Here is a 19461-nt window from a genome sequence, read left to right on the forward strand (position 1 = left end):
CACGTCTTTTGAAGTAACACGATTGAATTTCGTTGCATCAATCTACCGAAACTTTATTGAGAGATTATCAAATTATGCGGTATCCGACGCGAACAAATTTTTTTTAGAGCCAAATGCTCATGTAATATTGATTATATGCAAGTGGAACTAAAGCCCAAATATACCTCAGTCTCGTGGTCCCGTGTTGATCTTGCAATATTAGTTTCTGTTTTCGGAAAACCAGCGAAACACGGGTGGCTCGAGATGGTAATTCATCACCAAATGTCGAAGCAAGTTGATTGGTACACTGCTGTTGGTTTAATCCACGTCGAATGTTATGGGAAATCATCGCACGAAAATGTTAACGGTTTAATTCCATTTTTTGAACAAGAAGAATATTTCAAAAGTACGTTGACTATTAAAAATGTCAAACTTTATGATGGCATTGTCAGATTTGACATATTCACATCAATGTTGCCATATTTCAAAACTCAAGTAGCAGATCTCGTATAATAATTATGTAAACAGAGTGTTCTCATTTACCTATAACAGCTTTTGATGAATTTTTGGAGTTAGCACATAACTGTCAAACATCAATTTTCTATTCATTATCACTATTATTATGATTAGTAGATTATAAAGAATGAGAAAATAAAGAAATTGGATGAATAAATTTGGTTATTTCAATCAAGAAAATGCTCATAATATCGTCCATAGTCTGTTTGACTCTACTTAACCTAGATAAAAATTTGATTTTATCATTTCTATCGACTTGCGACGAAATTGATCGCCATTCATACCTTATTTCTGATTTGTCCGTTTAGTATTTACTTCTAATACCCCTATGAAGGATTGAGATATTGGTAAACATTCTACCTATCCATCTACTTCAAAATGGGAAAACCTGCAATCATGTTAATATAAGTCGTTTTTATTGGATAATCTTGATCCTATAATTTGATTTCTCACAATCTTTTTGTGGTAATTAGATGTTCACCTTCGTTATCACAAATCGTTTGACATTTTTCCGACCACATAGAAAATTTAGATTCAATTAAGTTTTTCGCCAATAAATTTTTCTGAGAAAATCCATCAACATTCTCTGTATTTAGACCTTCGAGTTAGAAAAGCCGCCTCTGCTGCCACCGGCATTTTTTATTTGGACTTAAATCGTTTTTAGTAAAGTTTTGTAGATACGGGTTACTCTATATTAAAATCACGATCACGACAAATTTTTTAGCAAACAAAACATTGTTCTAATTTTAAAATTTCATCCTTTCCTATTTCCTATTTCTGCACTTAGAACTTATGCCGGCACTCATTGAATAGGTTAAACATATGAAGCCTTTTAAATATTGATTTTGGATTAATATATACTTCACATTTCTCATTTAAAGCATTTTCCTGTCCTAAAATTATCTGTTTTTCATATATTTATATAAATTTCAGGATACCGGTAATATTTAATTTTTTTCTGGCGCCTCCAGTAGGAAAATCATAAATTTACAGAAAAATTGCCGGAGGTGAAGTTAATGAAAGAGAAAGAGAGAAAACAGTGTATAGTTAATCCTTAACTGCAGTCTTCTATCAAGATCATCTTGCAGTTTGTAAAAATGTAATTTGCGTTACAACTTTATTAGATATCTTCTTGATGAATATATTTCTTCAAACAAATAGTAATACACTCGATTTAAAACCTTTAATAGTGACATTTTATCAATATGTACTCATTTTTCTCTAAAATTTCTTCCTATTTTATAGACAGTACTTTGAGTGATCATCATTTGCGTTCTTATCCACATATCAATTTTAAAATTTCAATTCTAGGTAAGTATATCAGTTAAAAAACAATACTTAAAAATCTCTCCAAAATAACTAATTGTATTATAAATCAATATGTTTTACTCTAAAGCATTTGTTGACTATTAAAAATCATAACAATACCATATTTTTCAAACACCTAAATCGCTTGTTAATCATAAAATTATAATATATACAATTCGAGGTATTTATTCCAAATTTTAGTCCCATATTGTATGATAAAATTCAAATTCCATTTATGACGTAGTTTACGATATTTATCATATTAATTCTAAAATCAAATTCACCAAACATCAGTTGTTTAATATCCTTCGAACCAATTTATAAAGTTAAACAAGCCTCAAAAGTTTCGGAATTAATATGTTCAATCATTGGTGCCACGATAATTACTATGAAAAACATAGAAATTTAAGGGATCAGAGTAGGTGAATGTAATGTGAACTACCAACCATAATATACATGGTGAAAGCATAATGTAGACCTATTCTCCCCAGTCACAAGAAATTGACAAAATATCTCTTAGGATTAACGTCAACGAGTCGGGATTTAACTTTTTTAAAATCGATCTTAAGTCATTTCTATTCTTATAGTATTTCAAATATCAATATTAGAAGAATCGAAAACTATTTTATGACCAAAGCTGTAGTCCATGCAACTATATAATCTAAGGGTATTTTACATACTCAATAACAAAGACTTCGAACACTCAACTTTCTCAATTGTATTATTTTAAAGTTAATAGATATTTAAAAAACTTCTAATTGTGCTTATAGATAGAGAGAGTGAAATGCTTTATTGTCAAAAAATTGTTACAATTTCAATATACAGAAGAAAACCACCACGAGTAACAATATTATAGGTTATAATTAGTATATAAGTTCACAGCAAAAATTAAACCAGTAAGCAGCATGCCCGGAACTGAATATTATTATTAGAATAGAAGTCGTTTACAGAGTAGAAGACTCTTTTTCGAATAAATATGCCCTCAACTTATAAGGGATCAGATGATATCGATTTGATTTCAATTGACAAGTGATTGTGCATTTTTTTTGCATTGTAAAATGTTGAGCCCTTAACTAATTTTGAACGTGGAGTAGGTAGGTAAAGGTCGTGCTCCTCGTCCCTAACGATCTTAATAAAATTGTGTTGTGCTCACGAATTAGGCAAAGATGAACATTCGCTCAAATTGGGTCGCACCACACGTACCCGAGAAGGGAAGGGCATATCGGAGATACGATTCAATAAGGGCATAATAGACTGTTGAGGAGGTGGATAAGTTCAGTTCTTTGGAAACTGATCTTGGCACGAAGCAGGGGGAACTTAATTTTTTAGATAAGGCGGCAATATGTAAATCCCATTTCAAGGAATTGTCCACCAACAGCGCTAAAATTTTACAGATTCAACTACGTCAATGGTGGTGTAATCAATAAAAAAGGCTGCAATGTATTTTTATATGATAACATTTTGGTTGAAGACAGAGAACATTAGAACCGCACCATAATTTAATGGTGATTAGGACACTAGTTATGGTCTTATGAAGTGCCGTTAGATCAGGATTGCTCCAAGAGAAACTAGTGACGTCTGCAAGTAGATTTATTTTACCTCTTATGTCTAGATATGTGATGTCGTTTATAATCAAAACGAAACAAAATAAGGTCTAGTACTGAGCCTTGGGGCACTTCACTTTCTATCGGCTTACAAGAAGACATCGTTGTATCAACGTTACAAACTGACTTCTGTTGGTAAGGTACGACTCAAATCATGCGAGAGTTGTTCCCCTGAAATCGAGGTAGCGCAATTTTCTGATTAAAATATTATGATAAACACAATCGAAAAACTTAGAAAAATATCAAAAAGTTGTTGCAGTGGAGTGATGGCTGTTTAGGCTAGAGTAGATATTATTAAGAAGGGAGAATATAGCATCATTTGTGCATTTGTGCATTTGTTACTTAAAAATCCAAATTTATGGGTATGTTGGCTAGGTTAGTGATTCAAATTGTTGAATTAATTCATCCTCTATCTTAATTTAAAAGTTAAACTTCACAATCTCAAAATAGTTATTCCTTTTTGCGTTTGTACAAGGTTTTGTTGCTTATAAAAATATTCTACGATGCACTCAATCAGTAAACAAGAGTGCAGAAAACACAACAAAAAAATAAATGAGAACCAGCATATTTTTTTTGCTTTAAAATCTGTGTTGTAAAAGAATATCAGCTTTGTGCATTGAAAATGAACCGAAAATCAACATCGCTACGAAATTATGTAATAACTTAATAAAGTAAACTGAACTCAAAAGAAACATAATTTATCGTGAGTTTGTGTCTTCCACAACCAAAGAACATTCAGCATATGACTTTACGATGATTCGGTTTTCATTATTTCCAAAACATTGTTTCACAAAACCAAAAAGCATCTTTTTGTTGCGAAAAATAAATATTATGCTATTAGTCGATATTTTTGTATTGTGTCATGATATCAAGTGGTTTACTTTGTATTTATGTATATATCTAAATAAAATTATATACATGGCTCTGGAGCAATGATATAGTCTTTTGTTGAATAAATTCAAAAATAATATTAATGAAGGGTACCGCGTTCTATTTCTCCAATCGCTGAATGCTGGTATGGAGTAAGTTCTTCGAAATGTCATGTCAAATGTTACTGTTTGTCGAGAAATTCAATGTGTGCTCATTTTTATAAATAATTTCTACTACGAATATTTTGTAACCCAAATTAATCGTTGCAGCTGTTTAGTGAGTGGTGGAATATTATTGGAAGGATAAAGCTCTCCTTAGCTACAAACCATTGCTTTCAAAGCGTCTTGGTGCATTTGGATCAATATTTTATTCAATTCTGTGAGCTATAGTTCGAGACCAATAACTTCAAATTGTGACTATAGAGAAGTTAACTCTATCTCGTCACAGTCATAGCATAACCTCCATATTCGAGGTGTGATGAGAATAGAAAATTTTTCATTGATTTAGAGGATTATTAAGATGAGCTATGTTCCAATATCTGGATTAGTCTAGTGAACCTAACGCGTTTTAAACCATTTGAACCGAAATTATAAAAATTTCCCCCCTAATACTTGATTATGGTTTTTTTCTTTTGAGATATTGTAGTAGCGATTTATTATTGTAATTGTTCTCAATTTCCAGAGGATTAGAGTTTTATTTCTGTAGCTTTAATTTTGTCATATCTATTAGCCTGTTGCATCCAAGACTTCAGCATCAAAAGCAGCACTAAGCACTAAAACCTATATTTTAATTTAATGTAATTAACAGAAAATGTGTACCTGGAATAGAGCTGCAATTTGCTCAAATCAAAGATTATCTTGTCCGGGATTTGAATTGATGAACATATTTTCCACTCTCTTTAGTTGCTTATTTCTTCATTAACAAACTAATTTTGATAAAATCTCTATATACTCGCGCTTATAACTGCAAATGTAAGTTCTCATCATGTTCATTGCCAAATGTATATTTGAACACAAATAGAAAGTTTTATCCTGTTTCTGACACCTGTAGTGTTATATGTGCTTATATCAAATAATTTTCTTGTCTCTTATTCAGAGACATGAATTCATTTCATACTCACGATTGTAGTCAATCCATTTTTTTTGGTTAATCAAATTGAAATCAGACGTATAATATTGTTAATATCAATCTCATTAGAACCAGCATCCTCCTGACCATGCTTCAATTTAAATTTGGACTACGCTGACATGGGATATATTATCATAATTTCCTATTTTGACTATGATTAACTGAAGACTTAATATAAGATTATTAGAGAGATTGCAAGCTCAACGATGTTGTACTGGAAATTCAAGGTTGGGGGTTCAACATAAAATGCTATGTACAATATGTAAATTTAAGAACAACATATAAAAGGGTCTACGAAATAAAACTATTATCCTTTGGGAAGTCGAACACCAAAGTGTACACTTTCCAATATTGATTGCGAGTACAATGTAAAAATATGTATTGAAGTTGACAATAGTAAAAATTAGTTACATATATGGAGAGTTTGGGAGCTATGAATATTTAGTTTTGTTGCTTCCTGCTCAATTTAAGAGGTCAATCACAATCGTATAACCTCTCACAAAAGTGACATCCAATCATATCCTGACATATGCTCGATTGCCTGGCACGTTTCCAATGAAGGTTATTCTAAAAATTATGACTCTGGCAAAATATTGATCACTGAAAACAACTACAAAATGCTTGCTTTTAGAAAAAACTAGAACTACTTAAAAATTAATTTGAACAGCAAACTATGAGAAATCATCTGTAATCAACTAAATTTACATAACGTATAACATTCAGCTTCATTCATAACGACCTAACCTAAACTAACCTTAAAAATTTTATGTCGCAATCTAACTTATAAGACAACTTCTTGTCTTTGATTATCCAACTAATGATAATTCACTGACATTCATAGCGACCATTTAAAGAGTAACAAGAACCAACAAAGCTTTATATTTACGTCAGGTGTCAATTTGAATATTGATTTTTGAATCCAATAAATTCAATGTTTATTAAAAAAAGAAGATTTGGAAGCACCACAATTCTCGATTCTTCAATTTGTTTTCATTTATAAAAACTTTGGCAGATTCATATATCAAAGAATGACTTTCATAGAAAACGTGTGAGGCAAGCAAGCATCTGTCAGGGTAAAATTTGTTATCACTTTTGTAAGAGGTTAGACAATTAATGGCTGACCTCGCAGACTGTTTAAAAGTTAATGTTCCGTGATATAATCCTTAATGCTATATTAGCTCTTTTCGATTATTTAGAACCTGAGTCAAATCTACTGTTTTCTTGCATAAATTTATCAATTATATTTATTTAGTTTTATACCAGATCCTGAATGTTAAATAATTTTTATTGAGTAGTTATAAAAAGTTTAGGAATTGCTGATCACATTCACCCATTAATTTTCTAGTAATGATTACTTTTATCAGCCTCCGAACAACAATGAACGTGATCCGGATTATTTTACGATCATTCAGATCATGGTCGGATTAACCCGATCATAATTTTAGCAAAGCCCTAGTATATATTATGAAAAATTTACAATTTTTATGAAAGTCAATATATTTTTTATGTTTCAATAATTGATTATTGAACCTCAAACCTACTCTAAACATTCGTCAATTCATTTTAATTAATAGTAATCAATCCCCATAATATGTGTAATGTTTAATTTCGGGCGCCCGCAATCGTTCATATTCTGGTGGATGCAACAGGTCGCCCCCGCCAATATCTCAAAACAATACGGCTAGTCATTGTACCAGAAAATTAGTCAATCGATTCTGTCTGCAAATGAGATTTAAACCTCAATATGCTCAATATGCTTATTAATATTTGTAGTTGAAACTTGTTTCAGTTGATAGGTTTGATGATTGTACCTTATCGTCTCGATGCGTTGCTAGAGAATCTCTACAAAATGCGAAATGTTATGGCAACTATTCTTCGATCATAACTTTGTTATAATAATACTTTTTCAAAGACGTTCAAGAAGAACAACAACAATTTTATAAGCACTTCACTATTTTCTTCAGTTTGATAATAGAGAATTACTCCAAAGATAATTGCTTTTCACCTTTTTATTACACACTCTACGAAGAAAAAACCGATTTGATATTTGAAATAGCCGTAGTGATACTCAATGAATTCCAAATTTCCGAATACTGAATTCTCCAATAAAGCAATAGCCATAGATTTTTGATATAATCATTTATTAGTAAAGAAGCAGTTTTATTTTGAGGAAACATTGATAGAAACTATTTTTATCAAAGGAATATATATCTGTATAATAAGTTTCATCTATCAGACTTTTCTGAAATACCTTCCTTTTCGTGAGTTCTTTGGAGGCATTTCCATGTTAAAGAAAGAAATATCAAAACATTCCTCTTCTTTATCCTATCCTCTCGTTCCGATAAAATATGAGAAAACTCGCCTTTTAAAAGAAAATAAACTTTCTAATCAATTATCAGATTTTAGTATAATAAAGTATCGAAAAACATATGTATATATGTATAACTTCAATATTCAACAACTCGCCTATTGTGAGCTTCTCCCTTATATTTACTTTTATGATATTCTAGAACTTGTTAGAAGAAGCTCTCAGAGTGTTTAGCAATATTTTTCCGGAAACATCTCGAACGTGGTACGATGGTCACCCATTAGATGAACCATCACCATCATTTATAGTTGCTCCTACATTAAGTTATAACCGGCGCCGTGAGATGGCGTGCATCTCCGTCCCCGTCAAAATATTGTGTTTTCTTTTGATGTCTAACAAGAAGATCTACTGAAAAGTACTGTGCATACAAGACTAAAAGGAGAATTTGTGGACAATCGAATTTGAGGCATGCGCTATTAAAATAGTCCTGAAAATTTCAAAACTTGAACAAAGAATATTCGCAAAATCGTAAACACGTAAATTTATAAGCTGCTGAAATTACACAACAAATTGAAAGGATTTCCATAAAACCACAGAGCTGGATATGCGGAATAGCAAGTTAACTACATGAAAGGAGCATTCGAAGATTGAGCGTTAAAAACTAATTCTATATGCAATTCTCTTTGTCTATTTTCAATCAGCAGATATGAGACAAGAAAGACTGAAGGAAATAGCTAAAGAGATCGAAGAGAATATTAGTTGCAAGAAATCATCTTATACCAGAAAAAAATCCTCATAGACTATCTGAGAAAGCTATACAAAAGCTGACATACTTTATAAATGCAGCTATAAGACCTATCAAAAAACAAATGGACGACAGACAGACCTATCTCACTGTTGCCCATTATTTTTTACAATCCAAGATACCATTTCCAATTTGAAGAGAAAGAATTGAGGTAGATATTGAAGGGTTATTTGATGACGAAACGATATGTTCAACCGTATTTTGGAATATAGCCCAAGCATTTGACAAAATCTGACCTGCCGGGCTAATCTACAATTATTGTAAAGCTTTTTCTAATTTATTCAAACTGATTCTCAACAGTGCGGGTATTTATACACACACTTATAACTTACTTACTCAATTTATTTGTACGCTCACACTAAGTACACTTAAACTATTTACTATTCAGGATGACATCAGATCATTTACTGACTTCTAGCTGATAAATAAGCCAGTATTTACACAAAAAGAATTTCTTGGATACTTCTAGAAAGTGAACAAACAAATAAACAAAAAGGCCTTCCTAGAATTCGATTCTAAAACACAATATAAACAAATTTCCGTTGTTTATTTGAAAACACTCTCACAGAATCCACACCCGACGTGTCCACCAAATATTCGAGTCAAGTGGAATAACAAACAGGACCGACTTCATAGTCAATGTTGTGGTCGAATTCGTAACTTTATCTCAATTATCTGGAAGTCTGTTCCATATAAAACGGGAAGATGAATGTAAGACAATTAGTGGTATTACTTTCAACAACCCAAAAATACAGCTACCTTTACAGATGATACTCCAAATATTAATACATGGGTAATAGAAATAGATAATCCAATGAGAAAAGACTTTTAACAGAAACTTCACTAGCAAAAATGGACCAAAATCCTATTTAAGATGAATAAAAAAATATTCTGAAAATTCATGTAATTAGGTCAAGGAAAGAACAGAAGAGCAAAGCCAGATATCAAATACAAAAAGATGTATTGACTTTTAGGTGGAAAATCACAGTTATCTGTACACAATTATTTATTGGTATACAAATATTGAATTCCTTATAGATCCATGACCTTCACTTATAGGGGTGCACAAAAAAACATATTACCACAATTCTAAAATTTCAAAACGTTGTTCGAAAGATCGTAAATGCACCATGGTAAATTCGGAGTAGTGACAGAGCTATTAGAGACCTTACTATAACAGAAGAAATCAAAAGAGAAGCAAGAAGGCATGAGGGAAAGCTGCCAGCCCCAAGACGTCAATAAAGTGCAGTATAATGCATTTGTACTACGTTCTAAATGTAATTAATGTCAAAGTACTATTAAGAAAACCCATTGAGAGATGTCAGTAATTCATTGTTTTTAGGTTTATAAGATCAAAAAAAATGTAAGCTGGTCTGACAATCGAGTTTCAGTGTAAATTTGAAATATAAAAAATCTTGATACGATTAGTAATGATTAGGGATGTTCCAACGGGACATATACAAGCTTGAAGAATTTCAAAGCAGATATAACTTGCTAGACATTTTTTATTGTATTTAAAATCGAGATATTTTGCTGTACAAAACAAAAAGATAATATTTAGAGGTATCATGGATTTAAATTTTATAAATTGTGGTCTATATTATCAACTTCTTCACAATATATTTGATTCTTTCAAGGCTTATTATAATCTAATACATTCTCACGGAAGAAGAGAAGAAGGAGACGTGTTGAAAATAAAATACGTAAGTATTCTTACCAAGAGTTGAAATAATCATTTGAAATGTGTTACTTTATTATGATATACAGCTACAAACTGAAATAATCTAATTGTCGTTTAGCACTAGAAACATTTTTATTCCGAATTCCAAGTCTATTTTCTTCCCCATGGAGAAATAGTTTTCATCTCATTATCAGTATCTGAGCTGATATCTTCAATTTGGAAACTAATACCCACAGTTACATATTTCACGTTATCATATCGAGGCTTCGACATCTGGAGCGAAGGAATGAAAAAATAGTAAGAAAGAAGATCTATAGAGGAAGAGTGGAAGGAAAAAGAGAGATTGGATGCCTCAAAAAAGGTCCTTAGATGGGGTAGAGCAGCACTGAAGAGAATGTAAGTTGAAATTTGGAAAAACAAGGTCAAGGACTGAACGAAATAGAGTTGTGTGAAAAAGGAGGCCAACATCATCCATGGGCTGTCAAGCCGTGGAATGAGTGAATAAATATTGTTGACAATAGTAAACCGTCACAAAAACTTTTAAAAACAGAAATGAATATATGGTAGATATGGATTTTGATTATAGTGTTATGAATATGAGATAGCGAGAGATATAAAATAATGAACATAATTTGTACAGTTTGTCAAATATTAGCTTCGATAAGAACGTAGATGGTTAGTACAACCGACGTTTATGAATTCACTGAGTTCATAGGTTGGGAAAAGTTACTCATTTTCTTTTATACGAGCAATTAGTTTATCTTAAGTGTGTTATTTTATTTAGCAAACGCTATATCAAGAACATATTCTTTACTAGTCATTCCAGGAACTGTGGATAAAGCTTTAGGATTTTTGTATCTCTTTTGTTTATATCCTGTTATCTCCATTTCGATAATTCTTATTAATAACCTTCCAATAACTTTAAGGTTTAGAAGATTCCCACTATGTATTAAATTATTTTTGACCAACTTCATAGTAAGTATTTGAGAGGAATATAAAACTAGATGACTGTTATTTTACTTTATTTTAAATCAACAACATCGTAACACCGAAAAACGCGGAAAAAACTTGATCAGTTTGATCCCTCGACACGAACAATTCAAACTAAGAAAAATCCAATCAGAAAAAGTTAAATCCCGTTGGAAAAGACGTCTTTTAAAAATGCTTTAAATTGAATCTTGTATAAATGTAAAGAATAGATGAAAATAGAGACGTATAATGTGTATCTCGTATTATGTAATTTTTTCTTATCTGAAATATTCACAAGAACCTTATAGTACTTTGTACAAGTGATTCATAACTTCATATATAATGTCTCTCCAGATAATTGGAACGACTCTTGTACGATATCATTTTGTTGACAAAGACTAATTTCTAACATAATTTAGGCTTTGAAAAAAAAAGTATGCGTCGAAAATTTTCCAAAAAACCTATTTTTCGGGTTTCTTTTATGTGAAAAATATGAAAAAAGGTGTTTAGAATAAACTTCTAAGTCTATATATCAAATTTCGAAATCATTTCTCAATTTTAATTTCCAATTTGAATTATATTAAAAAAAAGAAGTGAAAATTGATTAAAAGTAAGTTGATACAGACATATCTTAATCCGTACTTAGAGCGGACTATCTTGGCGCCATCGTGACAAGAGATAATATGAATTATCATAGTATTTAAATTTCTAAATGTTAGATTTTGAAATTAGCCTTCAATAAGAATATAATTCAATTCTCGAAATTCTAAAGCTGTAGAGACTTTTATTTGTAAGAGTGTCATTTTTCGATTACATTGCAGGGTATTGCTCTCTGTGAGTAGAATTCAAAACCATATATGTACGCTTTCCAGTAGACTCATGATAATAAAATTGAATATTCAATTTCAATAGACAACTAGCTTAGAGTTTCGTATTTCTGTACTAAGATGGTAAGATCACAAATCGAGTTTTTTGCTATGGTTAGTTAATGTGACGTTGAGTTAGGTAAGGGATTGAGGGTTATAGATATAAGCGAAATTCCGTTAAAATAAGATTGGATGAGGATATTTAAGTGGTAATTAACTTGTATAATCTGTAGTTTCAGTGGAACTATCCACTCAATTGACACTTATCACTTCTTTTACCATTGTTATTTGTTAATATTTTATCCACAACCAACAAAAATACATACTCAAAATGTCTCTGGTTCTATTCATTTTTTCTTAATAAACACTATCGGCTCTTGGTGTCATTTGTTCTCTAAAATGTTTCATTCTGCAAAGTTATCGAAAAACTCTTAATTTACGTGGTCAACTATAAATAATCTGCTGGGTAGTGGTCTTTCCAAAAGTGACATAAAATAATGGAGTCAATGTTTGATTATATACAAATAATATAAGATTTATTATGATTTGAGCAAGCGGACCAATACGCAAATTTTGGGCCTCAAGATTTGAATTTTGACCCGTGTATATATCCATACAGGTTATTTGTCAATTTATACTTGGAGTGATGTATAGATTTCAAATTTATTTTTATAACTTCAACAATGTCTTTGGGCACGTTTTGCTGACACACAGCTCCTTCAGCGTCAATTTAACAGATCTGTACATCACCCCTATATGCAGGGAAAATATGTTCCAAAGTAGTTGAAATAGAACAAATAAATACATATTTTGAAATGGATATTATGAAATATTCCACATTTTTAATCACGCTCAAAATGAAGACTTTCTAGCTCAGTGTTATTATTACAACTCAAGTGAACCATGAATTGTTACGTGTCATATTGACACGGAATAAAAGGATTCGAAAATACAGATGAAGATATTGTTTGAAAAGCATCTGATGTAATAATTTGCTAACAAGCACATCAAGACAAAATATTAGATCGTTCCTTTTACTAAAAAATTCTCTATTAGCTTAATTTGATTAGTTATCAAGAAAACATTAGCATTATGGTTATAGTAGTCGTTGCTGACGAGTATAGAGCGCATTTTGGAAAAGTGAATCAAAAAAATTATGATTCAAAATAGTCAAAACACTAAACACACGGAGAAATTTCGAATGGTATTGTGGGTAGAGGACTCAAAATGAAACTTTCAATGAGGTTTTTAGAATCCCAAAGTTTCGATCTTTTTTTTGATCTTTATCAAGGCTAAAAATATATGCTAAATTATAATTCAAGCTTCTGATCTCACAAATCAAATAAAAGATCAAAACGTTGGCATTTCAAAAAACTCTTGGACAGTTTTATTTTGAGTCATGAACGCGCAACACCATTCAAAATTACATACTAGAAAGGACAATAATATCAAGAATGACTCCTGAATAAATTCAACAATTTCTAAAAGATGAGTCTGACGAACAGTACAATTATATGCTTACAGAGTTATGTTCGAAAAAATCTCATAGAAAATTTTGTTTGTTTGCTACCACATGCACTCTATTCGCCAGATTTTTCTCTTTTCAGACATTGGAAATTTGCTCGGTGGTCAAAGCTTTTCGCCCAATGAAGAGGCAGTTAGTGGCTACCTTGAGGGGCTTGACTATTCTTATTTTGTTTTGTTGGGCCAGGAACTTCTAGGACCATCCTCGTATATAAATTCTGGAAAGTGTTATACATGATTCCATGCAATTTTTATCTCTCTTTCACACAAAGTAGAAAATTGAAATAGTGAAAGATATGATAGAAGCCTACACGTTATTTATACGATTTCACGATTACGAGTTATAATGATTTTATTGATGACTCAAGTGCCAAAAAAGTGGGTGATATAAATGCTATGAATAACGATTGAGTGTAATAGAAGAAGTCAACCATTATAATATTTGCTTGCTAGCCATTAATATGACCTTTTTGGCAAATATAGAAAATACTTCACGTATTGATTGAAGTTGTGAAGAAAACGGCATGAGAATGAACACAAACGAAATACTACTACATCTTTGTATCTTAATAAATTTCAGAGAAACTTACTAATTCTTAAAATAAACACATGTAGATTGAAAAATATTTATCCTAAATAATTTCATTAATTAATTTCTTCAAACCTATAGTAGTTTGATAGTGAATTTTTTTGAAAGTTAGAAAGTGATTTTTGAAGTAAATTTTCTAGATTGGAGCATAATCTCCATAGAGTAATTCTTTAAAATAAGCTTCCTATAACAACATAAATTTCGCATCTCTTTACACCTTAATGAATTTCAAGTAACAAAGTTACCTAGAATCATAAATGGGATCTCGCATAACATTCACACGAATGATCTTGCTCAGTTTCAAATCTAGTAAATAGGATAAAAGTATCTTGGAATTTTAATTATTAGTAGCATGTTGATTTGCATTCACAAAAATACAGGGCCACGTTGGTATTCAATTCTTAAATAATTCAAGGAATCTCTTTCTAGTTAATATGATGAATTATTATGTTGTTTATTCAGAGAAACTACTAGTTCCTCAAAAGCTATTGAATAATTGATACATAAATTAATAGGAGTGCACAAAATCATAAAACTACTGTGCAATAATAAGGAACTGAGATTCTTGTTTGCGAGGTTTGGTTCGTATAAAACTTATTTTCGTTTATTCATACAAATACTCAGATTTAGGAGTTTTTATTTATGTTATCTTCGAGAAAAACTGACTAGCAAGAAAAACTTATTTTTATCACGCAAAGCACTAAATCTCAATACATCATCAGGCTTGGAATGGAACTACTACACCCGACATTACAAAGTATATCTCACCACACCGGCTTAGTGAAAAAAACACTCGTAGTGGGCGGTTCAAGCAAGATCTTCCGAAATCCGATAGGGATAAAAGCTTCCGGTCAGCAGCATTTGTAAGAACAGAAAGTTTACTATGAAAAGTAATTGTCTGGTGCTTACACGCAACCGAAACAATTGAAATATTTCTCAAAAGTGAGTTCTTTAGACTATGAATGCATAAACTTGTAATTTGATTAAAATATGAAAAAGTAACCTAGTTATTTTCGAAGGGATATCTCCATTGATCATAAACAGCACATATGTTAAGAAAATAACCCAATTAGAAATACGAGAAAATATACCAAATTTCTAGAACATAGTGAGCATTTTTGTAATTTACAACCTTTATTAATAACTGAACAACAAAAGTTTGTTTTAGAAGTGAATTCTTAGAAGTTGAAGAACAATTAAAGAAATTGAAAAAGTTGTTGATAAACTCACAAAAAAGCATCCTTAGCAATTAGGGCGTCGATGTAGAAAATTTACAAAAAAGTATGTCAGTGAATTAACTCCATTCACAGAACAAAATGTCGTTATGAAATTCCCTCATGAAAATCTTCAATGAACATTTGACTTTAGTCAAAGCTAGTAAAAGGAAGTGAAGAAAAATGAAAATCATACCACATGTATTACCGCTCACAGTTATTTACATCAAAAACATCGTAATACATAGACGAATCATTCATAATCCCTTCAGACTGAAAATATTTTCACAGTGAATTTCTCCTCTTCCATTCATCTTTCCTATACTTTGATGGATAGAGTGGATAAAGTAACATTTTATAATCAAAAAAATGAAAGAATTCGAAGCATCTGGTGCAAGATTCTATTAATCAAATTCCAAAACTATACAAATGAATACAATTTATCAAATGAATTGTTATAATTCAGTAAAAATAACTCAGTTATTCATCAGATGATAATTAATAAAAAAATTCATTCGTATTTCAACAATTACATTGTAAAATTCATGCAAAACAATTACAAATTAAGCGGTAGAAGTTGACACTACTTTTCCTAATCTTTTTCCTAATTGTTGTTTTTGGTATCATTAATAACATTCGTAAAATTGATTTAGTTTAATGATTGAGGAGAGTTTCTCTACTCATTAATTCAATATTCTATGTCTCTGCTTTTACACTGGTGTGTCTTCTTTGCCTTGAATTGCCTCATCTATCTTATTGTTGTTTTTTTTCCTATATTTTTATCGATTCTGTGTATGATATTTTCATCTGTTTTACTATTTCTTTTGCGTTTTCACTTAATTGGTTTTACTTTTCTTGTTGTTCAATCAATGCAATGCCCCCTTTTTTCTCAGCTATTCATTATTATTATCTATTCATTATCTAACCCTAAACCTATTTTTAAACTTGTTCTTATTTTTCTAATGCCTTATTCAATTGTATGCTAAAAAATTTAGATGCAGTCGAAAAATAAAATAAAACAATTTAGTCAATAATTGAAGTCGTTTTGACGTTTCGTTTCAAATAGACTTTTCAATAAAAGGAATATTCAACTGTGAAAAAGCTCGCGCACCTCCCTTTGCAATATCTGACAAAAAACTGCATTAATCTGGACCTCACAATCTTTTTCATATGTTTTGTGGATTATATTCACCATTTCACCTCTGTCAAAAGTTAAGTATGATTCTTTGTCTATTATGATTTCCAAACCTTTAGAGTGCGAAAACTCGTTGTCACTAAGACTTATAAGTTTTGATTTGAGGCTCAGAATTTTTGGGATTTGATTTTCTCAATTTTCAAACTATATTCTGTTCCTTTATGATGTTGATCACATATTTTTTATCGACATTGAATTTTCCGCCAAATTGTCGTATATTGACCCCAAAGTTTCCATGGGCCGATTCTATCTTCTTTTTTAGCATTTTTTTTTCGCTTTTCTCCCCGATCCTGACTTTCTGTCAATCGAAATACCTCAACACGTCGACAGGTATTGTAATGTGTTTGTCTGGCTATTTACATTCTTACAAAATGTTTATATTTAGAAAATTTCATAATTGCCAAATAACAAGAATCAAATAATACCATTCTCAGTCAACGCCTACTTTATTTGCTAAGCTGTCTTTATAAGTATTTATCCAGAATATTTTTTTTGCCTCCTAAGAATAGTGAACACATTCAATGAAATTTGAGCTCTATATATCCAAATTCACAACGATTAGTATCACTTTCATATCTACAACTTTTGAGGCAAATTATACCATTTGACATAAACGTGGCATGATTGGCGAAGACAAATTTACCTGTAAAACATCCTTTTGCATGATAATTTCACAAAATTGTATTCTTTGGTCATGGCCATGTTCCGGTAGTTCTTGTATTTGCGTTACTATAGGTATAAAACTTGTTCTTTTTTACATTTTGCACAATTACATCATGCTGTAATTTAATTTTTCTAATGTATGTAGGAGGTTTTCCATAACTCTAAGGATTTGTCATAATTGGTTAAGGTTTTTGATCAGCTAGTTTAAATGCGATTTCAGTTGTTCAAACTACAATTTTGGTAATTTGAATGCGATTTGGGATGCATCACTAAAGTGATCTATCTTATAACTTCTTTCATGATCAACGTAAAGTCTGGTTGAGAATGAGAATGAGAAATAATCAATAGAAGAAAAACTTTTTATTGTTCTGACATAAACAATGATCACTATAACTTTGGAACAATTGGAATTAGTAAGTGTATAATGACGTGATTCTGATAGATGTATTTGTGATAATAATTCAATAAAATTTCAAATATATACAAAGAGCTCAATTTCATAAATATATTGAAATGTTATTTTCATGTAGCTGTAAAAGACGTAAATCTAATATTATATTATCGAGTTACTTCATAAACACACTGTATAACCGTTGCTTTTTTCATTGGAACTTGAATTTAAAACATTTTCGGATAGTGCAGAATATCTTCTATGGGTATTTTACAAATTTTATAAATATAAAGTCTATTAAAATCTCTATATTTGATAGAAGATCCTTCAAAGTTTACTTGACAGATTTTCATGCTTTTTCAGAAATTTTGTAAAAAAATCAAATAAGAAACATCTGAACTATCAAAACTCTCTGTAAAAATCATATATATATATATATATATATATATATATATATATATATATATATATATATATATCAAATTTCATAAGTTTGTGAGGAGATTTTCCGCGACAAAAAGCCATTCGCTGTAATGTTAAAAATAAAGAATTATATCCACTCACCAGAAAAGTAAGAAGTTATAACACGGGCACAAAACACAACGAACTGCTCGAGGATTCAACAGGCTGTAGTTGTCGCAGGACGAAGGATAACGTGTTGATAGTCGAGGATAACGGACGATTTATCCCTCTAAAGCGCCTACATGTGCGAGATGGAGAAGGGCACTAACGCACACAATTGGTTCCCCACTATTGCGATTCTCGTAAATCATGATTTTTTTTGTTTTTTCTTTGTTGTCTTTTAGACACGATTTAGAAGATCACATTTCAAAATTTGTAGGTTTCAAAAAAAAATTACATGCTAGAAAATCTCGAAATGCGATATTTTCAGATAGTTTTTGCCTAACAAGTTCACACTTCTTATTTTTTGTCTGCTACAGTACATACAGTGTGATAAATGTATGAGATACATCAATAATATTAAATATAATAATTTTTTTTTAATTTGCTAAAATAATAACACAGTAACACTTTCAATTATATGAATTATCAACAATTTCAAATATATATATATATTACTCTCATTTTCTTTTATCAACCTATAATTTATCCTGATGAGTGAGATAAATTTGAGCACATGGTATATTTTTTATCACTAATTTATTTACAGACATCACTATAGTCAAATAATTAATATTTTAATTTCACTATCAACTAATCACTAAATTTATCTTCACTGATCACGAGTTCTCGTCTATCTCTCTAGTTAAAAAACTGGCTCTTTAGACTTTTTATATTTATATGTCTATATTTTATTCTTGAATCGAACTGATATTAAATTTTATTTTTCTAAGTTTCAACACTGTATTTTATGAAGAAAGGTTAACATAATATATTAATTTACATATTTGTGATCCAAAAGTTCAAAAGCCAATTAAATGATCGAAAAAACTTACGTAAAAGTTAACAATAGATAAGTTGAATAAAACAAATAAACTTACAAAAGGAAACTTCTCTTAAATTGATAGATTAATAGACTTACCAATTGGCAGAGCTTCAAACACCAAATTGAGAAATCTATCAGCTTCACAATCCTACCAATGAATGAAGATCAGCTGGAAAGCTTACTGGAATCATTTGTTAATGAAAAGCAACAAGCTGCTAGGGATAATACATCTAATCATATTCCCAAACAAAGGTAATAATTATCCAAAAAAAAATAGTTTGATTATTTCCGAAAAAAGAAAATCCGAAGAATTTACCATCAGAGATGTCCACGATATGAAAAGAAGCTTTTTGCTACACAGAAACTCAAAAGAGAAATAAAAAAAACGATATCAGCGACTAAAT

General features: G+C 30.6%; 1 protein-coding gene across 1 annotated transcript in view; it reads right to left on the bottom strand.

Moving 5' to 3' along the window:
* LOC130901946 (FMRFamide-related peptides) overlaps positions 1 to 18290 on the bottom strand; it is a 57906-nt gene extending 39616 nt beyond the window's left edge. Inside the window, exon 1 of the mRNA XM_057813661.1 lies at positions 18175 to 18290. The gene's annotated coding sequence lies outside the window, so the exon portion shown is untranslated. The remainder of the gene's footprint in view (positions 1 to 18174) is intronic.
* Positions 18291 to 19461: the final 1171 nt, after the last annotated feature.

Source organism: Diorhabda carinulata, chromosome X (genome assembly GCF_026250575.1).
Source record: "Diorhabda carinulata isolate Delta chromosome X, icDioCari1.1, whole genome shotgun sequence".
Taxonomy (NCBI): Eukaryota; Metazoa; Arthropoda; class Insecta; order Coleoptera; family Chrysomelidae; genus Diorhabda; species Diorhabda carinulata.